We start from the raw sequence: 26,193 nt of genomic DNA, 5'->3' as shown, positions 1-26,193 counted from the left end.
TTTTTTTTTTTTTTTTTTTTTTTTATTAACATAAATAAAATCAAACGGCATGGAATTTATCTTTGAATGGGCGGTGATACTTGAAATGATCCGGTAATAGTTTAAATTCCAGATTGGGTGCCTGAATCATTAACCACATGTTAGTATAAAAGAAAATTGAAATTCGAGGAGGCGGCTTACCTGTGTGCTCCAAAATGAACTCCAGAATAAACACCCCTTCGAAAGTTATGACTTGTCCCGTGTCATAAAATCCAACTTCCTTGGGAATTGTGGTTTCAATTATGTCCTCTTTGATGCCTTCTACATCTTCTCCAGCCACTACCTTCTCTTGAATCATTCTTCTTGGTGTACAAAGTCCTTTGGAAAATTCAACACCATCTAAAACTTGCTGTGTTGCACCAAGAATTGGAATAGCATTTTGCACCTTTGGGAAGGCTTCCACGATGTCCTTTTTACTCTCTTCTTGGTTGGGAATCAAAAACCTGCTAGGAAAAGGGACATTGGGTGGAATAACATTAGAATAACATGGAATTGGGACGTCCTTACTTGTGGTGGGTGGTTTAGAGGGCTTAGGGGGCTGCGGCAAGGGTTGTTCTACCCTTGCCGTGTGCATGTCTTCTTCCTCCTCCTCAATTAGCAGCTCCTCATCCACTTCTAGGCTATGTTTGGACATTTTTAGGTCAGCTCCAACCTCCATAGCACTTCCCAAAGTGATAGCATTATGGATTTCAAAATCTTCCTTCAAGTTTTCAATAGTTGAGTTGGAGAGTTCACTTTGCTCTTGAATTTGTTTCATGAACTCCATAATCTGCCCAAATTGCTCGTCCAATTTACCCAACTTCTTGTCTTGATTTTGTTCGTCCTGCGTCAAAGAGGTTAGTAATTGAAAATTTTTATCATTATTCATGGACATACTTGAACTTGATTGGAATTGTTGTGGGGGAGGTTGTGGTGGCTGCATAGGTGTTGTATTGAACTCCTCATATGGTTGCCAATATGCTTCTTGTTGAGCCTCCTTGGCTTGATTTTGTGACCCCTGCGCCAAAGAATTTAATTCATTAAGAATTTGATTATAATCTAATGGCGAACTTGAATTTAATTGAGCATATTGCATATGAAGTTGTGGTGGCTGCATAGGTCTTGAATAGAATTCCTCATATGGTTGCCAATATGCTTCACGTTGAACTTGTTGATCTTCCCACCACATAGAGTTTGAATGATCCCTCCAATCTCTTTGTGGACATTGATTGGCTTGAAATCCTTGCCTAAATGGAGCACCAAATGTAGGGACACTCTGCATTGTGGTCCTTTCGGCATACGGTGACAATTGAGAAGTAAGATTTGCCAATTGAGCTTGAATGCTAGCAAAATCCATTTCTTACTTCTCTAGTACCTAAAATCAAAGAAAGAAAACTAAATCAAATATCAAAAGTAACAACAAACAAAGAAAACAACACTAAGTTAGAAACTAAAACGAAAACAACTAAACCAAAAAGAAAAGAACCAAGGGATTAGCAAAGTTGCTAATCCCCGGCAACGGCGCCAAAATTTGATGCGTGATTTATACGCACACAAATTAAACCCTCTTTTTGTCAATTGTACTGAAGTGTAATAGTAGGGATCGTTCTGGACCGGGGATTAGGAGGGATTGTTAATCACTTGGATTTGATTTAAAAACGTAAAAACACAATATAAAACACTAAACTAGACTCAAAGAATGTAAAACTAAACTTTAAAACACTAAAACAAATCAGAAGACTCAAAATGCTTTTAAAAACACAAACTAAAATGCTATACTAAACTCGAAGATTCAAAACTAAAAATAAGAAAGATTAAGACTAAGACTTAAACGAAATATGGGGGGATTGATTTTGGACGAATTTAAACTAAAATGGATAGATTGTAAAGAAAACAAATTGTAAATATGAAATTGACGGAAATGAATGGATGGTATGGCTAGCTAAGGGGTTCATCTCCATACATGTTACACTTGCATAATAAAATGATTTCCAATTGCATTTCAATAAACCATGAATTCTCAACACCCCGGGTTAATTAGGTCCGCTTAAATTAACCGTCAAGTTTTCCTTAAGTTAATGAATTGGATGATTGCATACGACAACCCAAAGCATTCCTCACAAGTTCCCTACATGAATTGCATAATAGAGATACAAGCAAGAATCATTAAGCATCATGAAAACTATAAGTGTTGACGAGGCATTCGTTACTATGATTGCATGAAACTTATGCCAAGAATTTGTTTAACGCGATTGTTTATAAGCAACCTCCACTACTTGTGAATATAAGTTCATAACTATTACGTGAAACTCACTTATATTCTAGCGTCAAATTCATTCATGAAAATTAAGCGTTCATTCTTAATAAACATACATAAATAGGTTATCAATCAAACAGTTAAACAAATTGAATTCACAATTTATGAAACGTAATTAAAAGTAATCAAATCATATTACAAACATAAACATAATTTCGAATCACCCCCTAGCTAAAGGGGGGTTTAGTTCTTCATACAAAACAAAGAGAATTGAAATTAAACATTGAAATCAAAGAAACGCCTAAACATTCCAACAACTCAAACTTGAATTGTATGAACGTTTAGGCCCTCTTCTCTTCCTCTCTATTGTAGCATAAGGTCTAGGGATAATTGGTTTGAGGGATGGAAGTGTGGAATGGAAAAGGAGTGGTGGAGAAGTGGAAGGGGAATGGAAAAATGGTTGGTGTTTGGATTAGTAGGGAGGGGGGACTCACGGCTAAGGAAAGAATGGAAGTGTTTGAGGAGTGTTGTGTTGTGAATGAGATGATCCTTGAATGAATGAATGCAAGGGTATTTATAGGAGTAGTGGAGGGAACATATGGCTATTTGTTTAAGCATGCATGTGCTGGAAATGGTGTGTGTATGCATGTGTTTGGGAAGCTTTCTTGCTCATTTTCTGGATGCAATGATGAAGAGTTTAATAATTAATGCATGTAGGTGGCTGAAATGATGAAGAATGAGTGGTGGAAATGAAAGGGAAAGCTAGAAAGACATGTGAAGATGCTGGAATTGTGAGTAGGCCACGGCATTGATTTTCAAGATGGGTCTTTGTGTTGTGTAGTGTGTTGAAAATGCATGTGAATGCATGTGAATGAAGAGTGAATAATGATGAAGAAAAGCTGGAAATGTTAGGGAATGTGCACGGCATAGGGATGAAATGAATGATTAAATGTGCATGGTTGGAATGATGAAGAATAAAGGATGCATGTGGGTGCAAAGGGAAGCCACGGCATTGAGTGAATGGGAGTGCATGTGGTTGTAATGTTTGTTGGTTAAAGATGCATGTGGATGTATTATACAATGGGAAAGTATGTGATTGAATTAAAGGATGCAAAGTGAATGAATCATGAATCATTGTGGATGAAAGGTGGAAATGCATGTGTTGATGACTAGGTTAGTGGGTGGAAATCTGAAAATGGCATAAAGGAATGGGAGCTCACGGTTTTGGCTAGTGTTTGAATGTGTAAAGTGTGTGTGAATGCATGTGAAGATGCTAATAAATAATGCATGTAGGGTTAGGAAATAAAATCATAACTTAAAGGGGGATGATTAAAGGGTGTTGAAAGGTTTTGCATGGCTTTGAAGTGATTGTGGATTGGGCTAGAGTTTAAGTACATGAAATGGACCCAAATTGCTCCTCCTTGCATGGCAAGGAATGGTGTTTGTGTTAAGCCCATGGCAAGGTGTTATGTGATTGGGTTAGGGCCATTGTTTTGTGTCTTCAAGTGCATACAAGGCCTTCAATTTCATCCAACACTTGGGCTCCAAGTATAAGTTATCCATCCTTAGCCCAATAGTGCTCCAAAACACTCCACAATGTATCCTTTCGTCAAACACGTCTTATTATCCTGAAAACACACAAAAGAAGCACAAAGGACTAAAATAACTAAAGAAACACAACGTAAATGCACGAGAATAAGCAAAGTAAGTCGCCTAAATAAGCTCTTATCAGCCGGCTGATTGCTTCTTTCACTTTGCCATGCGAGTAAGAACAAGGACAAAGAAAAAGACAGGGAAAGAGGATGATATGAGATACTTTTGCTTTAGACCTTGATGATATGAGATACCTTTGCTTTTGAAGAAACGGCGAATGAAGCAGCACATGTATTTGTTGTGGTTGTCTCCGCATGCTTCGACCGACCGTTTCCTTCTGCCTCATTTGTACTCCAGGTTTCTGGTATCTTCTTTGGGGGAGAAAAAATTGAGTATTTCAAGAGGCTTTGCTGGGAGTGCGCCCTCAGAGGTGAGGGAGAGTTGGGCATTTTTCTTCAAGTTTGCCTTGCCATAAAAGACGAAGGTCGACATATATAGAGATAATATCAAGTGATGGTATTGTTCTTTTACCCTTGTCGACAAATGTCTCTTCGATATCTGAACGACGCCTCTTCGATTTCTGAGCAGGCGCCCCTTCGATTTCTGAACGACGCCCCTTTGCTTTCTGAACGACACGTAGTAGTGCGGATGCGGCTCCTTTTGACAAAGCTGCACGCGTTTTCTGAAAAGCAGAGAAAGCATCGCCGAACTTTGCGCTTGTCGGCTAAAGATGTGTAGTTGCGGTGATGGCCTCCACGTGTTGTCTGAAAAGAAGAAATCTTTTGACAAAGTTGAACGCGTCTTCTGAAAAGCCGAGAAAGCGTTGCCTAAATTACGCCGGAAATTCCGGCTTTTTGAATTGGTGGACGCGTCGCCTTGGTTTTTTTATTGAGCTATCGATCACCACAACAAACACACTCTGAAGATTTCCCATTCTTGAAAATCGACTCCGGGCCTTTGAAATTTAACTCCATCCCTTCTCTTTGAACACTTTTGAAAAATGGCAAACTCATCGAACCTTAGCTTGGAATTGAGCCTTAGCAGTGATACGGGCGCGCCGCGTCAAGGTAACGTATGGCGCCCTTCTTTCTTATCTTCTAACGGACCTCTCACAGGTGAAGACTCCGTGATGCAGGACGCCACAACAGCTACAATAGTAGCTAGGAACCTCCTCACTCCAAAAGATAGTAGGCTGCTGTCAGGACGGTCCGATGAGTTGGCCGTTCAAGAGTCCCTCGCACTTAGTGTTCAGTGTGCGAGCTCTGTGTCCAACATGGGCCAACGCCTGCTTGCCCGCTCCCGTCAGGTGGAATCATTAATGGCAGAGGTGGAAAGTCTTAAGCAGGAGATCAAACTGCTTAAGCATGAGAATAGAAGTTTACACGTGCTTGCCAACAACTATTCGACGGGCATGAAGAGGAAGCTTGATGAACTGCAAGAGTCTGAAGGTCGGATTCAAAGTGACCGTCAAAGGTTTTCGTCTTTCCTCCAGAGGCACCTTTTTCCTGGATCATCTAGCGTTTGGCCAATTATTGAGGCCTCGAATGCTCTATCTTCGATGCCTCCAGCTCCGATGCCTTCCGCTCCTATATCTTCTGCACCGATGCCTTCCGTCCCGATGCCTTCCGCTTCAAGAGTTTTGCCACGTAGTGGGTCTTTAAGTAAACAACCTTTGTGAAGCCTCCATCGTTCTGCCATGTTTTTTTATTTTTTTATTTTTTTGTTTTTTTTTTTGAACATGCTTTGTTTTATTCGGTGCATTGGGTTGCCTCCCAAGTAGCGCTTTCTTTTACGTCTTGCAGCCGGACGAAGAACCCAATCACTCCAGGATATGTTCACGAATCGGATGAGAACTCCGAGTCATAAACTAGTACCTAGAACAAGAAACAAAACAACATTAAGAAACTGGAATAAAATAAAAACAAACGAAAATAAAACAATCCAAGGGATTAGCAAATTTTCTAATCCCCGGCAACGGCGCCAAAATTTGATGCGAGATTTATACGCACACAAATTAAACCCTCTTTTCGTCAAATTGTAGTATAGGTGCAAGTAGGGATCGTTCTAGACCGGGGATTAGGAGGGATTGTTAACCACTTGGATTTGACTCAAAAACGTAAAATAACAATATGAAACACTATACTAGACTCAAAGAATGCAAAACTACACTTTAAAACACTAAAACAAACCAAAAGACTCAAACATCACCCAAAACACTCAAAACTGCCTTAAAAACACTTTCTGGGCAGTTTTGAGCACTTTGGTGAATTTGGACGAAATTGTGTAACAAAATGACTCAAAACTCTTATAAGCACAAATTAAGACACTTTCTAACTAAATTGGACAATAAAGTAAAGGGGGATTTAGATTTATACGAAAATTGAAATAACAAAACAAGTTAATAAACTAAACAGATTGTAAAACGAATTTGATGGAATGGAATGGATGGGAACCTAGCTAAGGGGTTTATCTCCATACATGTTATACTTGCATAATAAAATGATTTCCAATTGCATTTCAATAAACTATGAATTCTCAACACCCCAAGTTAACCGTGATGCACTAATTAACCTTCAAATCTTCCTAACGTTATTGAATTGGATGGGTTAGCGCATACAACAATTCAAAACATTCCCCACAAGTCCCCTACATGATTGCATAATAGAGATACAAGCAAGAATCATTACGCTCTATGAAAATTATAAGTGTTGACGAGGCATTCGTTACTATGGAATACGCATGAAACTTATGCCAAGAATTCGTTTAACGCGATTGTTTATAAGCAACCTCCACTACTTGTGAATATAAGTTCGTACCTATTAGGTGAAACTCACTTATATTCTAGCGTCATATTCATGCATGAAAATTAAGCGTGCACTCTCAATAAACATACATAAATAAGTTATCAATCAAACGGTTAAACAAATTGAATCACAACTTATGAAACGCAATTAGAAGTAATCAAATCAAAATGCAAGCATAAACATATATTTCGAATTTCCTCATAACTTTGAAATCAAAGAAACACCTAAACATTCCAACAACTCAAACTTGAATTGTATGAACGTTTAGGCACTCTTCTCTTCCATTCCTCATACGTACAAAACAAAGAGTATTGAAATTAACATTGAAATCAAAGAAACACCTAAACATTCCAACAACTCAAACTTGAATTGTATGAACGTTTAGGCACTCTTCTCTTCCTCTTCGTTGTAGCACAAGGTCTAAGGATAGATTGATGGTGTGAATGGTTTGGGGAGTGGTGAAAATGGAAGGATGGTGTTTGGATTGTAAGGGAAACTCACGGCACAAAGGGGGAAGTGTTGGTGGTATGTACAATGGAATGGAAGTGTTTATGGAATGGATGAATTTCTGGCACAAAGGCCTTATTTCTGTGGTGAATGGATCCCCCCCTTTTTGGCTGCAATGAAGGGTTATTTATAGGTGAAATGGGGGGAACATGACAGCTAGGAGGGTGGTGGAAATCTGGAATGGTGATGGGAGATGCATGTGCTTTGAATAAGTGGCTGCATGTGCAAGGGGACAATCTGAAAATGCATGTGAAAGCATGTGTTGGCTGCAATGATGAAATGGATGGGAGTGCATGTGGCTTAATTAATTAAAGGGAGTGCATGTGCAATGTTTTAAAGGATGGAATGCATGTGAATATGATGGAAATCTGATGGGAACTCATGGCAAGGATGATTTCTGGTGGTGAATGGGTGTATGTTTGAATGATTAAAGGGACATGTGGGTTGGAAATGATGAAGGAAATGCATGTGAGTGACAACTAGATATGTTGATGAATGCATGTGGAATGTTTGTGGTGAGTGAATGTGGTGGTGAATGTGGCTGATTTGATTTATGGAAGATGCATGTGGATTAAAGGTGAGTGAATGATTATGGAATGCAATCTGAAATGGGAGATGGAATGGGATGTTTTGCATGTGAATTAAAGAGTAAATGCATGTGAATTAAAGAGTGAATGCATGTGCAATGACAGCTAGGTTGAATATGCATGTGGAATGGCTGATTTATTTGAAGATGCATGTGCAATGAAGTGGAATGACAGCTAGGTTATGATGATGAATGCATGTGGCTGATTTAATTGAATAGGAAAGCATGTGGATTTAATGGTTTAAAGGGTGAATGCATGTGGATGCATGTGTTGATGAATGGGATTAGGAAAGGTTTAAATGTCCTAAAACTCAAGGGAACAAGGTTCCAACACTTTGGTCTTCAATTAGGTCTTCAATTTCGTCCAACACTTTGGCTCCAAGCATAAGCTATCCATCCTTAGCCCAAAAGTGCTCCAAAAGTCTCCAAAATGCATCTTTTTGCTCCTTTAGCCCTTTGGACCTACAAACACACGAAAATAGCTTAAAGTACTAAAATAACTAAAGAAACATAACGTAAATGCACGAGAACAAGCCATTTAAGTCGCATGAATATGCTCCTATCACCACTTGCACTCCCATTCTCTCCCAAAACCGTGCACATGCATTCTCCTTGCATTTCCAGCCATTCCACATGCTATTTCAGCCACATGCACTCATAATCATTCAACCAACTTTGCACATGCATTCATCATCATAACCTAGCTGTCGTGTTCCCCCCATTTCACCTATAAATAAGCATTCATTCTCATTCATTCTCATTCATACTCATTCATACAGATTTCTGTCATTCACTCTTCCATATTCCCTCATCCATTGCAGAAATGTAGACCATCAAACTCCTTTGTGCCGTGAGTTTCCCTTACAATCCAAACACCATCCTTCCATTTTCACCACTCCCCAAACCATTCACACCATCAAACTATCCCTAGACCTTGTGCTACAACGAAGAGGAAGATAAGAGTGCCTAAACGTTCATACAATTCAAGTTTGAGTTGTTGGAATGTTTAGGTGTTTCTTTGATTTCTATGTTTAATTTCAATACTCTATGTTTTGTACGAATGAGGCATGGAAGAGAAGATTGCCTAAACGTTCATACAATTCAAGTTTGAGTTGTTGGAATGTTTAGGTGTTTCTTTGATTCTCTTTGTTTTGTATCATAAGGAACTAAACCCCCCTTGGCTAGGGGGTAATTTGAAATATATGTTTATGCTTGCGTTTTGATTTGATTACTTCTAATTGCGTTTCATAAGTTGTGGATTCAATTTGTTTAACTATTTGATTGATAACTTATTTATGTATGTTTATTAAGAGTGCACACTTAATTTTCATGCATGAGTATGACGCTAGAATATAAGTGAGTTTCACCTAATAGTTACGAACTTATATTCACAAGTAGTGGAGGTTGCTTATAAACAATCGCGTTAAATGAATTCTTGGCAAGAGTATCATGCATTCATAGTTACAATTGCCTCGTCAATACTTATAATTTTCATAGAGCGTAATGATTCTTGCTTGTATCTCTATTATGCAATCATGTAGGGGACTTGTGGGGAATGTTTTGAATTGTTGTATGCGCTAACCCATCCAATTCAATAACGTTAGGAAGATTTGAAGGTTAATTAGTGCATCACGGTTAACTTGGGGTGTTGAGAATTAATGATTTATTGAAACGCAATTGGAAATCATTTTATTATACAAGTGTAACATATGTGAAGATGAACCCCTTAGCTAGCATTCATTCATTTCAATTCCATCCATATTTTCATCAAATTCATCTTTACAATCTGTTTTAATTACAATATGTGTATTTTATTTAATTTCGTCAAATCTAATTCCCCCTTTACTTTAATGTTCAAATTAGTTAGAAATCAATTTAGTTTGTGTTTATGAGTGTTTTGATTCATTTTATTTCCCAATTTCGTCCAAATTCACCAAAGTGCTCAAAACTGCCCAGAAAGTGATTTTAAGGCAGTTTTGAGTGTTTTGGGTGATGTTTGAGTCTTTTGGTTTGTTTTAGTGTTTCAAGCATTTAGTTCTACATTCTTTGAGTTAGTTTAGTGTTTTATATTGTGTTTTTACGTTCTTGAGTCAAGTTATTACTTAAATTCGTCCAACATTGGGTTTAAGGTCAGAAACTGCCTAGTTAGTGTTTTTAGGCAGTTTTGAGTCTTTTGAACTTGTTTTGAGTCCTTTGAGTCTTTGTGAACTTTTTTAACTTTGTTTTTATGTTTTTGAGTCAAATCCAAGTGATTAACAATCCCTCCTAATCCCCGGTCCAGAACGATCCCTACTTGCACCTATACTACAAATGATAAAAAGAGGGTTAATTTGTGTGCGTATAAATCTCGCATCATGCATGTGGCTGCAATGGAGGAGGAATCCTTCAATTTCGTCCATCCTCTTGGCTCCAAGCATATGATATCCATTCCAATCTCTAATTTGCTCCAAAAGGCTCCAAAAGGCATCCTTTTGCATACTTTGCCCTTAGAACCTGAAAACACACAAAAGAAGCATAAAGGACTAAAATAACTAAAGAAACATAACGTAAATGCACGAGAACAAGCCATTTAAGTCGCATGAATATGCTCCTATCAGGTTGGACGAATTTCTGGAATTAATGAATGTGTATGAGAGGTGGTGGTCTGATCTAGGGGTTAATATAAGTATATATAGGCACTTAAAACCCTAGGGTAATCAGATATGGACTTGAATAACCCAAATCCACAAGGAAATAGGCTTAGAAATCAGAAATAGAAAGGGATAATGCTTCCTAGGTGCGGCAGGTAAGGAGATAAGGTGATAAGGCTTCTAGAATGCCTTGCAAGGCAAGGGAAATCAGCTTTCTAGAAGGGATAGGTGCGGCACTAAAGGATAGGGCAGAAATTAGCACTTCTAGAAGGATTTGGGGCGCCACTTTTGTAGGAGATAAGATAAGGTTCCTAGAATCATGTTTTAAGGGCCAAATTTGTAGGGAAAAAGAGATAAGGGTGCGGCACCTTTGTAGGGATAATGTTAGGGCTTCTAGAAAGCCTAAAAACTAAGGGGATTTGGATAAAACCCACGGCAAAGATAGGATAGGGCATCTAGGGCTTCTAGAAACCCTCCAAGATAAGGTAAAGTGCATGGCATCCCTATAGGATTAGGATAAGGTGTCCTAAAGTGTTTAGGACTCCTCTTTGGGGCTGAAAACCTTGTGTATTAGGATTAGGAAAGCTAATCCTTCTTCATCTTGGAATTCTTCTCCTTCTTGGACTTGGAAAGCTTCTTTGTTGCTGCAACTTGAGGCCATTGGGATTTAACTTTCCTACTTCAAGTAGGAAACCTTGCTCAAGTAGGAATCATCATCTTCAAGTCTTCAATTTCGTCCATCCTCTTGGCTCCAAGCATATGATATCCATTCCAAGCTCTAATTTGCTCCAAAAGGCTCCAAAATGCATCCTTTTGCATACTTTGCCCTTAAATCCTGAAAATACATAAAACTAGCTTAAAAGACTACTTTACTAAGGAAAAACACTATAAATGCACAAGAACAAGCTAAACTAAGGTGCATAAATATGCACCTATCACCTCTTCCTTGCCATGCAAGGGAGATGGTTCTTTCCTATTTCATTGCATTAAAACACATTCCTTTTGTGTTTTATGCCATTGCCGCAACTTTTAGGTAGTTTCCTTTGAATTTCTGATTTGATTTCCTATTTCTAAAAGCTTTTGACTTAAATTCTGATTACCTAAATAACCTAGGGTTTTAATTCCTGAAATCCTATTAATAAACCTCCTTGTTGCAGCCACAAAGTATTCATTCATTCACCATTCACGCCAGAAATTCATCCCTTCCCTCTAACACATCCATACTTCACCATTCTCTATAGTTTCTGCCCAAAACCAACCCTTGCCATCCCCTACATCCATCCCAAACCTAAATCCATCATTCTACATCATCCATAACTCCCTAAACTCACAATAACCTCTTGTGCCGCAGCAATTAGGAGAGGAAGGAGGCCTTGAACGTTTCATGCTCGCAGATTGGAGCGTTCTTAGGTGTACTTCGTTCTTGTTTTCAATGTTTACTTTGTTATTACTTTCTGAGTTTGCTGTAATCATAAGTGGCTAAACCCCTAATTAGTTAGGGGAAAGTTTGAAGCCATGAACATGTTTGAAATATGAATTGATTTCTTCCAATTGTGATTTGTTAAGTTGTGATTGCAATTCAATTATCTGTTTTATTCAAAACTTGTTTTTGTATGTTGATTAAGGATGCATACTTAGTTTTCATGCATGAACTTGATGCTAGTTTATAAACGAGTTTCACCTAATCGTCACAAGTTTATAAACATGAGTAGTGAAGGTTGCTAGTCACAACCGCGTTAATTGAATTCTTGGCAAGAGTATCATGCATTCATAGTTACAATTGCCTCGTCAACACTTATGATTTTCATAGAGCATAATGATCTCTCACTGTATCTCTTCTATGCATTCATGTTGAGGACCGTTGGAGAATAATTTGAATTGTCGCATGCATCATCCAATTCAATGACATAAGGAAGTCTGAGGGTTAATTAGTGCATCACGGTTAACTTGGGGTGTTGAGCATCATAGTTAATGAAAAGCAATCGGAAAATTGATTCATATACAAATGTGTCATGTGTGGAGAATGGACCTCTAACTAATCCATCCATCATCTTGTTTCCAAAAATTCGTTTTACAATCTGCCTAGTTTTATAACTTGTTTTGTTATTTCAATTTTCGTCAAATCAAAACCCACCTTTACTTTCTTGTTCTATAGTGTTTAGAATCTGTTTAGTTTGTGTTTTAAAGTGTTTTGAATCAACCTATAATCTTAAATTCGTCCAAAATTGTGTTTAGAGTCAGAAACTGCCTAGTTAGTGTTTTTAGGCAGTTTTGAGTCTTTTGAACTTGTTTCGAGTCTTTTGAGTCTTTGTGAACGTTTTTAACTTTGTTTTCATGTTTTTAAGTCAGTTTAGAGGTTTTAGCAAGCCCTCCTAATCCCCGGTCCAGAACGATCCCTACTTGCATCCTTACTACAATTTGACAACAAGAGGGTTAATTTGTGTGCTTAACTATTTTCGCATCAAATTTTGGCGCCGTTGCCGGGGATTAGCAACTTTGCTAATCCCTCGTTAATTCTTTTATTTCTTTTTCACATATTTTCGTTTTAGTTACTGACCTTATTCATGTTCTTGTTTCTAGGTCCTAGTTTATGACTAGGAGTTCAAAACTTGTTAGTAAGCACATCCTTGACTTTGACGACGATTTTGAGCGGACCTTGAGGAAGCAAAAGAATCAACAAAACCCTAACCCACCGTCTTCTAACTCTACTTCCGAGTTTGACGAAGGAGGTGAGGATGGAGAGGCCACGGCACAGGTTGTGGTGGAAGTACAAACCATGGCCGTGGACAATCGAACGATCAAAGAGCTCTTTGCCTCAGGTATGGGCAATGCCGTTCCTTTATGCATACAATACCCCGCGGCAGCTCAAGGTAAGACGGAAGAATTTGAACTTAAGTCTAGTTTATTACATCATATTCCTAAATTCCATGGGCTATCCATGGAAGATCCTAACAAACATCTTAAGGAATTTGAAGTAGTTTGCTCAAGTATGACACCCATCAACGTGGATGGGAGTATTTTGAAGATGAAGGCCTTTCCATTCTGATGCGTAAATAGTTAAGCACACAAATTAACCCTCTTGTTGTCAAATTGTAGTAAGGATGCAAGTAGGGATCGTTCTGGACCGGGGATTAGGAGAGCTTGCTAAAACCTCTAAACTGACTTAAAAACATACAAACAAAGTTAAAAACGTTCACAAAGACTCAAAGGACTCGAAACAAGTTCAAAAGACTCAAAACTGCCTAAAAACACTAACTAGGCAGTTTCTTACTCTAAACACAATTTTGCACGAATTTAAGATTATAGGTTGATTCAAAACACTTTAAAACACAAACTAAACAGATTCTAAACACTATAGAACAAGAAAGTAAAGGGGGGGTTTTGATTTGACGAAAATTGAAATAACAAAACAAGTTATAAAACTAGGCAGATTGTAAAACGAATTTTTGGAAACAAGATGATGGATGGATTAGTTAGAGGTCCATTCTCCACACATGACACATTTGTATATGAATTGATTTTCCAATTGCTTTTCACTAACTATGATGCTCAACACCCCAAGTTAACCGTGATGCACTAATTAACCCTCAGATTTCCTTATGTCATTGAATTGGATGATGCATGCGACAATTCAAATTATTCTCCAACGGTCCTCAACATGAATGCATAGAAGAGATACAGTGAGAGATCATTATGCTCTATGAAAATCATAAGTGTTGACGAGGCAATTGTAACTATGAATGCATGATACTCTTGCCAAGAATTCAATTAACGCGGTTGTGACTAGCAACCTTCACTACTCATGTTTATAAACTTGTGACGATTAGGTGAAACTCGTTTATAAACTAGCAATGAGTTCATGCATGAAAACTAAGTATGCATCCTTAATCAACATACAAGAACAAGTTTTCAATAAAACAGATAATTGAATTGCAATCACAACTTAACAAATCACAATTGGAAGAAATCAATTCATATCTCAAACATGTTCATGGCTTCAAACTTTCCCCTAACTAATTAGGGGTTTAGCCACTCATGATTACAGCAAACTCAGAAAGTAATAACAAAGTAAACATTGAAAACAATAACGAAGTACACCTAAGAACGCTCCAATCTGCGAGCATGAAACGTTCAAGGCCTCCTTCCTCTCCTAATTGCTGCGGCACAAGAGGTTTGGTGAGTTTAGGGGATTATGGATGATGTAGAATGATGGATTTAGGGTTGGGATGGATGTAGGGGACGGCAAAGGTTGGTTTTGGGCAGAAAATATGGAGAATGGTGAAGTATTGATGTGTTAGAGGGAAGGGTTGAATTTCTGGCGTGAATGGTGAATGAATGAATAATTTGTGGCTGCAACAAGGAGGTTTATTAATAGGATTTCAGGAATTAAAACCCTAGGTTATTTAGGTAATCAGAATTTAAGTCAAAAGCTTTTAGAAATAGGAAAGAACCATCTCCCTTGCACGGCAAGGAAGAGGAAAGGTCAAGGGAGGTGCACGACAAGGCTTGCATAGGAAATAAGTAAGTGTTTAATTCCCCAAATCAATTCTAAGAATCAGGAATTAAGTTAAATCCCTTTAGAATAGGTAATTGAAATCAGGAATTAGGGGAAAAGGCTAAGTCTTGCGGCAAAGGGAGGAAAAGAAGGGGAAAGTGCAAAACTTGCAGATTTTGAGTGAAAGGGAATGTATAGGTGCGGCTAAGACTTTTAAAAAAGGGATTGTGACATAATCTTGCAGATTTTGGGAGAGAAAAGGAAGGTAAGGTGCGGCACAATTTAGGACATGTCTAGGGCTTCTAGAACATGTGATTTAGGCAACCAACATTATTTAGAAACTTGCACAATTGGAAACCTTTCAAAAATAGAAACTCCTCATAATGGAAACTGGTTTCCAATTCTTGATTCCTCCTTCTTCCTTCGATTCTAGGTTCACTTGGTCTTCAATTTCGTCCAACACTATGACTCCAAGCATAAGCTATCCATCTTTAGCCCAAAAGTGCTCCAAAAGACTCCAAAATGCACTTCTTTGCTCCTTTAGCCCTTAGAACCTGAAAACATACGAAAATGGCTTAAAAGACTTAAATGCACAAGAACAAGCCAACTAAGTCGCCTAAATATGCTCCTATCAAATTCCCCCACACTTAGCTTTTGCTAGTCCTCGAGCAAAACAAAACAAATAAAGGAACACGAAACGAGACAAAACGAACATAACACAACCTAAACCTTCCAACATTTGCCTCAGGGATTTCCAATGCACATGACATGTTAAAATTCATTATCTCCACAGATTTTAGTCATCTTCACACTTAAGTACATTCTTAATCATAGTCACCACATACTAGTTCACAATTAAGCATTTAAAACCATGTTTTGAATGTAGTAACATGCCTTAGAGAATTTGCCCAATTCCTTACAAGATATGCACTCAATTTTCACTCAGATTTTCTAACTACACACCCTAATCTAGTTATATGTGAGAAGATTGATGTAAACATGAAAACGAACACTCACATATATGTATCACAAAGAAAGCAATTTCTGGAGTTAATAAGCATGTTTAGATATGATCTCATGAATGGAATGCTACTACTTAGATGCGAGAACCAGTGACACCATATGCTCATACCAAGTTCAAACTCCACAAATTGAAACACATAACACTGATGCGTGAATTATACGCACACAAATTAAACCCTCTTTTCGTCAAATTGTAGTATAAGTATAAGTAGGGATCGTTCTGGACCGGGGATTAGGAGGGATTGTTAATCACTTGGATTTGACTCAAAAACATAAAAACAAAGTTAAAAACGTTCACAAAGACTCAAAGGACTCAAAACAAGTTCAAAAGACTCAAAACTGCCTAAAAACACTAACTAGGCAGTTTCTGACCTTAAACCCAATGTTGGACGAATTTAAGATTATGGCTTGATTCAAACATAAAATAACAATATAAAACACTATACTAGACTCAAAGAATGCAAAACTAAACTTTAAAACACTAAAACAAACCAAAAGACTCAAAACAACACAAACACACTCAAATCTGCCTAAAAACCACTTTCTGGGCAGATTTGAGCACAAACACAAATCTGGACGAATTTGTGTAACAAAATGACTCAAAACTCTTATAAACACAAACTAAGACACTTTCTAACTAAATTAGACAATAAAGTAAAGGGGGATTTTAATTTGACGAAAATTGAAATAACGAAACAAGTTTAATAAACTAGACAGAATGTAAATATGAATGCGATGAAAATGAATGGATGAATGCTAGCTAAAAGGTTCTTCTCCACACATGTTACACTTGCATAATAAAATGATTTCCAATTGCATTTCAATAAACCATGAATTCTCAATGCTCCAAGTTAATTAGGTCCGCTTAAATTAACTTTCAAATCTTCCTAACGTTATTGAATTGGATGGGTTAGCGCATACAACAATTCAAAACATTCCCCACAAGTCCCCTACATGATTGCATAATAGAGATACAAGCAAGAATCATTACGCTCTATGAAAATTATAAGTGTTGACGAGGCATTTGTTACTATGGAATACGCATGAAACTTATGCCAAGAATTCGTTTAACGCGATTGTTTATAAGCAACCTCCACTACTTGTGAATATAAGTTCGTAACTATTAGGTGAAACTCACTTATATTCTAGCGTCATATTCATGCATGAAAATTAAGCGTGCACTCTCAATAAACATACATAAATAAGTTATCAATCAAACGGTTAAACAAATTGAAGCACAACTTATGAAACGCAATTAGAAGTAATCAAATCAAAATGCAAGCATAAACATATATTTCGAATTTCCTCATAACTTTGAAATCAAAGAAACACCTAAACATTCCAACAACTCAAACTTGAATTGTATGAACGTTTAGGCACTCTTCTCTTCCATTCCTCATACGTACAAAACAAAGAGTATTGAAATTAAACATTGAAATCAAAGAAACACCTAAACATTCCAACAACTCAAACTTGAATTGTATGAACGTTTAGGTACTCTTCTCTTCCTCTTCGTTGTGGCACAAGGTCTAAGGTGAGTTTGATGGTGTGAATGGTTTGGGGAGTGGTGAAAATGGAAGGATGGTGTTTGGATTGTAAGGGAGAGCACGGCAAGGGTGTTTGATGTCTACATTCTGAAATGGAAGAGTGAATGAAATGTGTATGAATGAGTGTGTGAATGAGTGTGTATGAATGAGTGTGAATGAATTGTGGCTGAAATGCATGCTTATTTATAGGTAAATAAGAGGGAACATGACAGCTAGGAGGTGGGTGGAAATCTGAAATAGTGATGGGAGATGCATGTGGCTGATTTATGCATGTGATTAAAGGGTGGAATGAATGGAATGCAATCTGAAATGGGAGAGCATGTGGGTGAAATAATGAAGGAATAAGTGCATGTGGCTGAATTGGTGGTGCAAAGTGAATGAATAATGAAATGGGAAAGCATGTGCAAGGTTTTGGTGTGAATGATTGAATGTGCATGTGGCTGATTTATGAAGAGTGAATGCATGTGGCTGCAAGGTGTGAATGATTATGGGCACATGTGGCTGCAATGGATTAGGAATCCTTCAATTTCATCCATTCCTTTTGCTCCAAACATAAGCTATCCATTCCAAGTCCAATTTTGCTCCAAAATGCTCCAAAATGCATCTTTTTGCTTCCTTAGCCATATGAACCTAAAAACACACGAAAATGGCTTAAACTACTAAAACAACTATGAATTAACAATATAAATGCACGAAAACAAGCTAAGTAAGTCGCCTAAATATGCTCCTATCAAACACTCAAGATTGAAGTCACGGGTTGTAATGGGGCTTGGGGTGTTTGGCTAACAAAGAAGGGATATGGAAAACAAAGGTTCTTAAAGAAATAGTGAGCAAAGCATTTGAATCAACTTAGAATTCACTTTTGAATGAAAACTCAACGTTTGAACAACAAGGGAAAATTTAGACAATTTAGGGCCAGATTTGGTGTTTTGGACCCTTTCTTCAACATTCAACACTTAATCACTCATTCTTACATCTTTTCAAGCTCTTTTTCCTTTCTTTCTTTCTTTTCTTTTCTGTTTTTCTTTTTCATACGTTTTTCACAACTTTTTCTTTTCTTTTGAATCTCAAAACATACATATAAACTTAAGAACAAACATTCCCTCCCCCACACTCATTTTCTTGCATAATGTAACTCAAAAGGAATTCATTTAAGTCATGCTCACTATCTTTTAAGAACAAGGGTGTGGACTATCTTAAACTAGGCTAGGTGAGGATAATGTGGGTTAACAAAGAATAAAGGCTAAACAAGGCTCAACGGGGTTAACTTAAACATATAATGAAGTAGGATACACGGCAATTTGGCTTTGGTGGTGGTCACTACACAACTTCTTCTTGAATTTGTGTTATGTAAATCAATAACATGCTTCGAATGAAATGGGCATGAGTTCTAGCATTTGGAACTATATGATGAAACGCCTTCTAAGTAGTAACCAAGCAAAGAATAATGAGACCATGCAACGACTTTAGAAAACAATAATGCACAAATTTTAACTCTCCAAATAACGTGTAGGCTCAAGTCTCACAAGGTTGTAGCGTTTGTTTGAGTTCCTTCCTTCAAGCATGTTACAAAAACGAATTTTTCTTTTATGATTGCATGTGAAGTCATATATTATAACCATAACCAAGCATATACCAAGAGTAAATCAAACTTCTCTCCATGTTTATAACTCTTTTTAACAGTCATGCAATTACAAACTAAATCCTCATCATTGTGTTGGAAGGTACCCTAAGACGCAAACACACAAAAACGACTCAAAACACTCTTTTTAGGCTTTTCAAAACATGTTGTTCAAATTTTTATGTGATTTTCGGAGTTATAAAACAAAACACACTAAAACACTTGATAGGAGCATATTTAGGCGACTTACTTAGCTTGTTTTCGTGCATTTATGTTGTTAATTCATAGTTGTTTTAGTAGTTTAAGCTATTTTCATTTGTTTTTAGGTCCTAATGGCAAAGGGAGCAAGAAAGTGCATTTTGAGGCTATTTGGAGCATTTTTGGGCATGGATTGGATAGCTTAACCATGGAGCCAAGAGGATGGACGAAATTGAAGGCCACTTATGCACTTTAGGACATAAAACAAAGGGCCTAGCCCAATCAAACAAAGCCTTAGAACCAGAAATTCCCATACACACACCAACACACCCTAGTTGTCATTCCACATGCATATTCAACCTAGCTGTCATTCCACTTCATTGCACATGCATCTTCAAATAAATCAGCCTTTCCAACCTAATTCACATGCATTCCATCCTTTAATTCACCCACATGCACTCATAATCATTCACACCTTGCATTCACATGCATTTCCAACCTAATCACTCACCCACACAATCTGCAATCATTCAAACAAACACTATCATTGCCGTGAGTTCCCATCAGATTTCCATCATATTCACATGCATTCCATCCTTTAAAACATTGCACATGCACTCCCTTTAATTAATTAAGCCACATGCACTCCCATCCATTTCATCATTGCAGCCAACACATGCTTTCACATGCATTTTCAGATTGTCCCCTTGCACATGCAGCCACATATTCATTGCACATGCAATTCCAACCCACATGCATCCTTTAATCATTCAAACATGCAGCCACATTCCCTCCTAGCTGTCATGTTCCCCCCATTTCACCTATAAATAAGCATCCATTGCATACACACTCATTCATACACATTTCAGTCACAAACTCTTCCATTTTCAGAATGTAGACATCAAACCACAACACCTTGCCGTGCTCTCCCTTACAATCCAAACACCATCCTTCCATTTTCACCACTACCCAAACCATTCACACCATCAAACTATCCTTAGACCTTGTGCTACAATGAAGAGGAAGAGAAGAGTGCCTAAACGTTCATACAATTCAAGTTTGAGTTGTTGGAATGTTGAGGTGTTTCTTTGATTTCAATGTTTAATTTCAACACTCTTTGTTTTGTACGAATGAGGAATGGAAGAGAAGAGGGCCTAAACGTTCATACAATTCAAGTTTGAGTTGTTGGAATGTTTAGGTGTTTCTTTGATTCTCTTTGTTTTGTACGTATGAGGAACTAAACTCCCCTTTAGCTAGGGGGTGATTTGAATATATGTTTATGCTTGCATTTTGATTTGATTACTTCTAATTGCGTTTCATAAGTTGTGGATTCAATTTGTTTAACCGTTTGATTGATAACTTATTTATGTATGTTTATTGAGAATGCGCGCTTAATTTTCATGCATGAATATGACGCTAGAATATAAGTGAGTTTCACCTAATCGTTATGAACTTATATTCACAAGTAGTGGAGGTTGCTTATAAACAATTGCGTTAAACGAATTCTTGGCATAAGTTTCATGCGTATTCCATAGTAATGAATGCCTCGTCAATACTTATAATTTTCATGATGCTTAATGATCTTTGATTGTATCTTTATTATGCTGTTCACGTAAAGGACTTTTGGAGAATGTTGTGGATTGCGTTGCGCTAACCCATCCAATTCATTAACTTAAGGAGAACTTGACGGTTAATTTAAGCGGACCTAATTAACCCAGGGTGTTGAGTTTCATGGTTTATTGAAATGCAATTGGAAATCATTTTATTATGCAAGTGTAACATGTGTGGAGATGAACCCCTTAGCTAGCATTCATCCATTTCAATTCCATTCATTCTATTTCAATTTCATATTTACTTTCTGTCTAGTTTATTGACTTGTTTATGTTTTCATGTTTAATTTAACTTGTTGTTCAATTATGTTAAACATGTGGAACTAATTTCTTTTTTTAGTTAGAGGCGAATTTGAAGCCATTTACATATGTTGGTTATGATTTGATTTACTCCAGTTATGAATTCACGAACTTTAGATGTGGTTTACTTTTCTGTTTTGATTAAGAACTTGTTTATGTATGTGGGTTGAGGGTCGACACTTAATTTGCATGCCTAAACTTGATGCTAGGATATAAGGGAATTTCACCTAATCGTTATGAACTTATATTCATGAGTAGTAAAAATCGCTAGTCACGATTGTGTTTAGTAAACCCTAGGCTGGATTAACATGCGTATTCCATAGTTATGAATGCCTAGTCGATGTTTATGTTTCCATTGAACTTAATGATCCTTGTTGAATGTCTCTATCATGCGTATTCCATGGCTAGGGACTTTGATTAGGAATAATTTGGTTGTAATGCGTATCCCATTCAATCCAATGAATGTAGGGAAATCTGAAAGTTAGTTTAAGCGAACCTAATTAACTTGGAGCATTGTCATTCATCGTTCGTTGAAGTCATAACTGGGAGTCAAATTATATGCTCATGTTCATGTGTGGATAAGGAACCCTCTAACTAGTTTCTCATCATTTTATTTCATCCATTTCATTTTTAGAATCTGTTTTAATTCTAAGTTTCTGTTTTAATTTTAAATTCGTCAAAACCTTTCCCCCATTTCTTTTAAAGTGTTAGATTAGTTAGAAATACATTTAGTTTGTGTTTCTAAGTGTTTTGAATCAATTTATTTCCCAAATTCGTCCAAAGTACTCAAGGTGCTCAAAACTGCCCAGAAAGTGTTTTTAAGGCTGTTTTGAGTCTTTTGGTTTGTTTTAGTGTTTTAAAGTTTAGTTTTACATTCTTTGAGTCTAGTTTAGTGTTTTATATTGTGTTTTTACGTTTTTGAGTCAAATCCAAGTGATTAACAATCCCTCCTAATCCCCGGTCCAGAACGATCCCTACTTATACATATACTACAATTGACAAAAAGAGGGTTTAATTTGTGTGCGTATAATTCTCGCATCAACACTCCAAAACAGCTTAAAAACACTTTAAAACAGCAAGGAACAACACTTGAAGTTATGGGTGATAAAATCCCACGAATTTGCATCAAATAAACTTAGTTACACAAAACACTTAAATCACACTTAAATCAAACATTGTCCTCAATGTTTTAAACATAAATTCACACAAAACACAAGTAAACACACAAACAGCAACTAAACAACATAACATGGCAGATTAGAAACAACAACAAAGAGAAGGGTTTGAGGAACGCAAATCTGGAATTTGGGAGATTCCTAGGGCTTCCTTTGTTGAATGGATGGGTTGCCTCCCACCTAGCGCTTGCTTTAATGTCGTACAGCAGGACGAAGAATATCTTCACTCCAATTTGGAAGCCACGGCATGCAAGGCAATCTCTTCCACAACATGCTCCACCAAGTTCTCATAGTAGGGCTTCAATCTATGTCCGTTCACCTTGAATTCTTGGCTTCTTTTTAAGCTTTGGACTTGGACTGCACCATGAGGAAAAACATTAGTAACAACAAGAGGTCCAATCCATTTAGAACGTAACTTACCAGGGAATAACCGAAGTCTTGAATCAAAAAGCAACACTTTCTGCCCCTTGGAGAACGTTTTGGTACGAAGCATCTTATCATGATAAGCCTTCGTCTTGTCTTTGTAGATGCGAGCATTCTCGTAAGCCTCGTTCCTAATCTCCTCAAGTTCATCTAACTGGAGCTTCCTATGAACTCCCGCAGCGTCTATGTCCATATTGAAGGTTTTCACAGCCCAATGTGCGTTGTGCTCTAACTCAACGGGCAAATGACATAGCTTACCATAGATAAGCCGAAAAGGTGACATGCCAAGGGGAGTTTTGTAAGCCGTGCGATAGGCCCACAATGCATCGTCCAAGCGCAAACTCCAATCTCTTCTTGAGGGTCCCACGGTTTTCTCTAGGACTTGTTTGATTTCCCTATTTGAAACCTCAGCTTGCCCATTAGTTTGAGGGTGATAAGGTGTTGAAACCTTATGCGTAACGTTATACTTCTTGAGCAAAGCTTCAATGGTGCGGTTACAAAAGTGAGAACCCCCATCATTGATTAAAACTCGTGGCATCCCAAACCTAGCAAAAATATTAGATTTCACAAAATCTGCAACAACCTTAGAATCGTTAGTACGGGTGGCTTTGGCTTCCACCCATTTGGAAACATAATCGACAGCTAGCAAGATGTAAGTGAAACCAAAAGATGGAGGAAAGGGGCCCATGAAATCGATACCCTAAACATCAAAAATTTCCACAAAAGAGAGAGATTGTTGCGGCATTTGGTCCTTAGGCCCTATGTTACCTGTTCTTTGACACTTATCACATGTTAAACAAAACATTTTAGCATCTTTAAAGAGATTAGGCCAGTAAAATCCAGATTGTAACACCTTTAGGGCTGTCCTTTTGGTGCCAAAATGTCCCCCACATGCATAAGTATGGCAGAATGTAAGAATGGAATTAAACTCAGATTCATGCACACATCTACGCACAATCTGATCTGGGCAGAATTTCAACAAATATGGATCATCCCAAACATAAAAACGTGCATCATGAACAAGTTTATCACGTTGGAACTTGTTTAGGGTACTAGGAACTTGCTTAGACACCAAGAAATTGACCAAATCGGCATACCAAGGGGTTCTTACCTCAATGGACAGAAGTTGCTCATCCGGGAATGTTTCTGAGATGGGAATGGACTCTTCTTTACCCATCATTCGGCTAAGGTGGTCAGCCACCACGTTTTCACATCCTTTCTTGTCTCGAATTTCAAGATCGAACTTTTGAAGTAGGAGCATCCAACGAATGAGTCTTGGCTTGGCCTCCTTTTTGGTGAGAAGATACTTCAAGGCTGCATGGTCAGTGAAAACAATTACTTTAGTACCAAGAAGATATGATCTAAACTTATCTAATGCAAATATAATAGCCAAAAGTTCTTTTTCGGTTGTGGAATAATTTAGTTGGGCATCATTCAACGTCCGTGAGGCATAGTAGATGACATGCGGCCTCTTGTCTTTCCTTTGTCCTAAAACAGCCCCTAGAGCATAATCAGATGCATCACACATTAAAACAGCCCCTAGAACAATGATTGTTGAGGCTCCCTCCACTTGAAGTTTGGATGGTCTCTCCAACCCGGATTGTATGTGTTGGAATATGGATCATTCCTTGGCTGATTTTGGCTTGGAAATCCAATGGCATTTGCACTTTCCCATCCCCCATTCTCAATCAATTGAGGGCACATGTCCGAATGATGTCCTTGGATAGAACATACGCCACATACACTTGGTCCTTGTATCCTCATTCCTTCGGCCATCTGAGACATAATAGAAGTAAGATTAGCTAATTGAGATTGAATGTCGGATTGGGAACTTACCTCATTCACTTGATGCCGTGGGGTGTCTCTTTGACCAACACCTTCATATTGTTGTGCATTCAACGCTCTATTTGCAATTAAAACCTTGGCCGCCATGGGTGTTTTGTCAACCAAAGCGCCTCCCGCCGAGGCATCTAGCATTTGTCTCTCTATTGGAAGAAGCCCCTCGTAGAAATATTGAATTAAAAGTTCTTCCTTCATTTGATGTTGTGGGCAAGATGCAACAAGGGCTTTGAAACGCTCATAATATGCTGGAAAAGACTCCCCGTGGCTTTGTTGAATGCCACTTATTTTCTTCCTCAAAAGAATCACTCGTGAAGTTGGGAAGAATTTCTCTAAGAATGCCCGCTTCATGCTTTCCCAAGAAGTGACGGTTCCGGGTGCCAATTCGTATAGCCAATCTTTAGCCTTTTCTAGAAGAGAGAATGGAAAGGCCTTCATCTTCAAAATGTTTCCATCGACATTAATGGGTGTCATACTCGAACATACCACTTCAAACTCCTTAAGATGCTTGTTTGGATCTTCCATGGACAACCCATGGTATTTGGGAATGTGATGCAACAAGCTAGACTTCAATTCGAACTCATCGGTCTTGCCTTGGGCAGCCATAGGATATTGAATGCACAAAGGTACGGCATTGTCTAGTCCCGAGGCCGAAAGTTCTTTGATTGTTCTATTGTCCGCCGCCATGCTTTCTTCTTCTTCAATTTCAGATTCGGAATCTGATGTGAAAATTAACTTGACACACAAATTAAACCCTATTTGTGACATTGTAGTAGAGATGTAAGTAGGGATCGTTCTAGACCGGGGATTAACTAGGGATGCTAATCTATGTAAATAAGACTCAAAAACACTAAACTAGACTCTATGGACTCAAAACTAACTTTAGACACTTAAAACAGCAACCAATACTCAAAAAGACTCACTTTTAGACTCAATAAAGGTTTTGGACGAAAATAGGACTTGACTAGACTCAAAAGACTCAAGGAAAACAAGTTTTGACTCAAATATGAAGACTAAATAACATGGGGATTGTTTTTGACGAATTTTAGACTCAAAACAAAAACTTAGTAGAAAACACTTTTGAAAAACGAATTTAGGTAAAATAAATGGGTAAAAGGCTAGTTAGAGGGTCCTTCTCCACACATGATATATGCATACAAACCAATGTCCAGTTATTATTCCTTTAGACTATGAATGACAACGCCCCAAATTAGTTGCATCGCACAACTAACCCTCAAGTTTTCCTTATTTCATTGAATTAGATGGAATACGCATCTAAACCAAATTATCTTTTTCAAGTTCTTTATATGAGACGCATAACAAAGATACATATCAAAAGTCATTAAGTTTTGTGAAAACTATAAGCATTGACAAGGCATTCATCACTATGAAACACATGAGACTCATACCAAGGATTTACTTAACGGGATTGTGACTAGCAACCTCCACTACTTTTGAATATAAGTGAATAACAATTACGTGAAACCCCCCTATACTCTAGCATCAAGTTTATGCATGCAAATTAAGTATTAACCCCCAACCCACATACATAAACCAGTTTTAATAA

General features: G+C 37.7%; 1 pseudogene; it reads right to left on the bottom strand.

Annotated features, from left to right (window-relative positions):
• LOC148690527 (uncharacterized) overlaps positions 1–26,193 on the bottom strand; it is a 191,562-nt pseudogene that overhangs the window by 50,081 nt on the left and 115,288 nt on the right.

Source organism: Pyrus communis, chromosome 15 (assembly GCF_041283825.1).
Source record: "Pyrus communis isolate YQ-2024b chromosome 15, ASM4128382v1, whole genome shotgun sequence".
Classification (NCBI taxonomy): domain Eukaryota; kingdom Viridiplantae; phylum Streptophyta; class Magnoliopsida; order Rosales; family Rosaceae; genus Pyrus; species Pyrus communis.
This window is presented reverse-complemented; position numbering and strand designations above follow the sequence as displayed.